This window comes from Chiroxiphia lanceolata, chromosome 8 (assembly GCF_009829145.1).
Source record: "Chiroxiphia lanceolata isolate bChiLan1 chromosome 8, bChiLan1.pri, whole genome shotgun sequence".
In the NCBI taxonomy this organism is placed as follows: Eukaryota; Metazoa; Chordata; class Aves; order Passeriformes; family Pipridae; genus Chiroxiphia; species Chiroxiphia lanceolata.
Genome location: NC_045644.1, coordinates 31,632,625 through 31,637,315, shown reverse-complemented (window position 1 = coordinate 31,637,315; position 4,691 = coordinate 31,632,625). Strand labels below are relative to the sequence as shown.

Genomic DNA, 4,691 nt, shown 5'->3' with positions numbered 1-4,691 from the left:
CCTCTTATCCACCAAGTTTCCCTTTCATGCATGTCCTTGACCAAATCTTACTTTCCTTTTTATTCCTGCTGGTACCGTCTATGCCTGCTGATAATCCTTGGGAAATACTGAGATCATTCCTCTGCTGGGTTTTTTCCCCTCACTGATACTTTTCTATTCCAGATCAAACTTCTTAACATCCTCCTTTCCTCTGCAGTTATCTTGCTGAGCCTGCTGTAATAATCTCTGCTACCAGCAGAGATTGATTGAGTTTTGTATAGTCTGGGCTGGATGTGGTCCATGAATAAGGTTGGAGTAAAAGTTGGCTGTAAGACTGGGAGCAACCTGGCCTTTGGTTCCTCCATAGCTGGGATGCTGAGTCATAATGGAGTAAGACAATGGCAAGCTCCATTTCTGTGGAAAGGATCTGAATTATGTTCCATGGCCTTGCTGCCATAAGGTCTCCCTGCCTCAAGGCTAAGCAGCAGGAATTGATGTTTGTTCCTGTCAATTGTCAGCAAGCCCTGAGGTCTTCTCTAGAGCCCAGAGTAAAACCTTCCTGCTTCTGCAGCCTGCAGTCTAGAGGTGGCTGGCCCAGCAGAAAGCACTGGCTCAGGGTTAGGACAGGGAGGGTGTTTCAGCACACCAGAGGGGCAGCCCTCCACCCTCCCTGCAGAAGGGATAAAAGCCTCCATGTAGTCCTGACTGTGCCTTCTGACCCTATGTAGCCTTTTGGTCCAGACAACAGAGCAAAATACCCTTCTTGTCAAAGTTATGAGAAAGACTCCAGAGTCTCCAGGTATCAATATGAATTTAACTGTCCCTGATTTTCCAACACTGTGTAGTAATCCTGACTCTGCAGCTTCTCTTCTGGAGGCGCTTGGTCCCACACCTCTGAACAGCACTTTGGGAACTTCCACATTTAAGAAGTCCTTTGAATTTGCAAGTGATAGCCCTGAGCCAAACTTATAGATTGGCAAGATTATTTCATAAATTCAGTTCTGTAGTTTCTTTTCTGCTGAACTTAACCCTTGTGGAGGATGTAGATTAGGAGGCCATCCTTAGTGGAAAGCTGAGCTTGCTTCTGAAGTCTGGAGTAATAATCATGGCTCTGCTGCCTGTATTCAGGAGGTGTGAATCTGGGAGGCTGACAACAGAGAGAGTCCATTTTCAGCTTTGTATGATCCTTTCAGCTTCTGACTAACCACAGCAGGCCCACAGGCTATCTGTGCTTGGTAGAAGCTGATGGTGTGTGGAGTTGGCAGTTATTTCTCCAAAGTTACCTCTTCAGGGCATGTGAAGCTTGAGAACAATTTCGGATTTGCAGCTTGTGTGTTACTTGCTGCAGGGAACCCGAATCTTACCCTGGTAGATGAGGTGTGAGCTGAGGTCAAACTGGAGCACAGGATGCTTGAATCTACTGAGAGCTGTCAAATTGACATGCTCTTGTAGCCTCCTTCTGAGATCCCTCATGCTCATGTAGGCAATGAATAAGAAATGTGTGTCAGGCCAAATATTTGAGGGGAAAGTTCACTGACACCAGTCCTCCACTTTTCCAGTGGGACATGTAAAATTTGGTAAAGGTCCTGGTTCTCCTCAACAAAACTCTTGCACTATGCCTAGTCTGGAATCAGCCTAGGTGTATGTCTTGGGCTGGAGAGTCAGAAGATGAGTAAGGCTGCAGGTGCTGAGTTTTTTCTTGGGGAATATTCAACATAATTCCATAGTTTTGGTCCTGCAACTTCTGTTTTGGGGACAGAAACCTTAATTAACCTTGATTTTTTTTTTTTTTTTTCAAAACAGAGTTATAAACCTGACCCTGCTCTAAACACCACATCAGCAGTGTATTTCAGGCCAAAGTTACTTGGAAGCCATCACAATGTTTTGTTTAGGCTGTAATCTGAGGACGTTGTTTGGAAAAATTTAGAAAGAATTATTACAGAGTATTGAAATTGGTCCTTTATTCAGCTATGCAGTATTTGTCAATATGAGATATAGTCTTGCCTTTGTGACCTACATTCAGGAAACCCCATAACTGTAAAATAGACAGCAGAGCAGAATAAACTGCTTTTCATATGGAAATATTAAGAACAAGTAATGTCAGTGCACAGGGACCAGACTTCTCTGTAGCTTGCAGAACATTATAAAATTGGTTTTTTTAGCTGTACTCAAGGAAAAGTTTAGGGTAATTGTTTGGGTGAGAGAGGAGGAATGCTTTTCAGGACTACGTGAAATATAAATTAGTTGAATTTGCTTCATTTGAAACTGAAGAAGCCAACCCAACAGAAAAGGAGAATCTTTCATAATGTCTGCAATGGGGCTTGCAAATATCTCCTTTTGTGGAGTCTTACTTGTCTCCATATGGATGTTCACACCAGTAGGAGTGCTGTTTGGGACCTGTTCCCCCCGAGCTGTGGTGGCCACTGGAGCTGCCTTCTCTGAATCCTCATGGGCAGGCAGAGCTGGCCAGCAGCTCTTTTCTTGCGGAAGCACACATTAGGCAAAAGAATTGTTCAAAGCTGTTTTCAGTGTCTCCAGACTAGATGTAAACACATGGCAAACAACCGTGCTTTGAAAATTGCTTTTTTTATTGTCTTTTACTATACATCTCGAATGTTTATTTAATTTTTTTTTTTTACAGTATGCACAATTTCCCATGAGAATTCAGCCCTTCAAAGCCCCAAAAGATGTTTGTGTATATAGTTTAAAAAAAACCCAAACAAACAACAACAAAAAACAAAAACAAAACCAAAAAGGCCCCAAGGCGCTTCTCCGACTTCCCCTTTCCTATCCCTAGGATTTCCACGGGGCTCTCGCCCGGGAGCTGTGCGCGCACCTGCCCGGCCCCGGGCATCTCTCAGCCGGGCATCTCTCAGCCGAGGCTCCAGCGCCCTCTCTCGGGGCTGCGGGCAGGACGCGGGGTAAAGTTGCTCCGTACGAGAGAGGCCACTACTGGGAAGGAGGCAGCAGGCTTTCCCTTGCGTGATGCCTCCTTTTTTCCAGTTACTTCCTCAAAACCACGTCCTGTCAGCGGAAGTCTTTCCTTCTAATAAGGAAACAATTTATCAGCGTCCTGAAGCCTCTCAAATCCGTGTAAAGACAGAACAGTTAGGGGAGAGTCCTAGAGAGCTCTCGGGAGACATCAAATACTGAAAGTGAGCAGATCAGGTCTGGCTGACTAATAACAACCACTAGTGACCTAAATTCTCTACTGCACAACACTCTTCTACCCAGTCTGAAATTTTGGATTTGCTATGTTTTTAAGTAGTGTGAGGTTGGGGCTATTATTCATGCTAATTTCAGAAAATCTTTTCCTCATGTTACTGTCTCCAAATTTAATTTTCATGTTGAATACCATGATTTGCATGTGAAAGTGAAATCGAGTCCTATCATTTCAGAGCTGTATTTTGTGATAAGGAAAGTGACAGGCCTTCGCTTTCTCAAACACTCTGTGGAGCACTTAAGCCCAAACACTGTGGAATTATAAAGCAAAAGTCAGACATCCCCCTTGGATCTTATCCTAAGAGTGTCTGTGTTTCTGTAACTTTGTGCTATAGTTACCACCTGTCTGATGTCTTTCAATGAGTTCTGGTCATTTGGAATCACAGTTGCTAGGCACGACCCTGTAAGCTGCTCTGAGGATGATTCTCACCACATGTTGGGCATTTGTACTTGACACTGTGCTTGCTGTACTACAGAAACACCAATTCTGTGAGCAGAACACACAAAGGTCACTCACAAGCACAAAAGAAGGCTTGTAAGTGGGTGCTACATCAACCAAGGTATGAAGTCCTCCTTTTACACCACAAAAGTACTGCTGTAATGTGCCCTGGTACAGTGTCTCTGAGCAAGGAAAGAAAAGAAGTTCTGAATGGCAAGGGAGACAATTTGGAGCCCTGACCTGGGTGCAGTGTTGCCTGCTGGCATTTTGATATAATTCATTATTTGTGGAAGCTTTCCTTCAACACACAGCTTGTAAAGACAAGGTGTGGAGGGTTTTGCTCTGACAGGACAACTGTCTGCCAGCCCTTGCAAGGGGCACAATCAGGGCTGGGGGGCATTACCTGAGGCACAGTAACAAGCTCCTACCTTTCTCTTTGGAGGAAAGCCCAGCTAGCACCAGAGGTTTGGTTTGTCAGCACACTTTCAGGTTAAAATGTGAAGTATTGCAACAGTTAATATTTTGTACCTTATCCTGCGGTTTTATCCTGCGGTTTTTATTATAGCCAAGATGGAGGTGAACAGTCAACTCAGATCTTCCCCTTGGCTCATTTCTTATCTTTAATACAGCACATATATTTCTGCTATAATTTTTCTTGTTGCTATAGATCCTGCATTCATCCTGCTCTTCCTATGGTGTTAAGGGACTGTGAAGCTGGTTTAATTCTCTGGTCACCAGAGAATTTCTGTAGCATAGCCGAAGTTCACAGATATCCAGACTGCACTTATTCCTCAGTAAGGCTGGCCACTATCACAGTGGGCCTTTGCTGTTGTAGGGGTCTTCTGAGCCTTACTGAAGCAAAACCAAGCTCAGCAGTTTTCTGGTGGCCACAAGGTCTAAGATCTCTGATACTCTGATACTCTTCCTCTTACCTGGTTGCTTTGAGGTGTGAAAGCTAGGGAGAAAGACACTGTGTCCTCAGGACCAAGTGGGATCCATAGACCATACAGAAGCTTTGCCACATTATCCCAATCAACTTCTGGTTTTAAAC

At 44.2% G+C, this 4,691-nt stretch overlaps 1 long non-coding RNA gene across 1 annotated transcript; it reads left to right on the top strand.

Moving 5' to 3' along the window:
• The first annotated feature begins 428 nt into the window (after nt 1-428).
• LOC116790502 lies at nt 429-1,410 on the top strand. Its single transcript, XR_004358382.1, has 3 exons — nt 429-564; nt 708-778; nt 1,328-1,410. It is a non-coding gene; the product is annotated as an uncharacterized LOC116790502 (long non-coding RNA).
• Nucleotides 1,411-4,691: the final 3,281 nt, after the last annotated feature.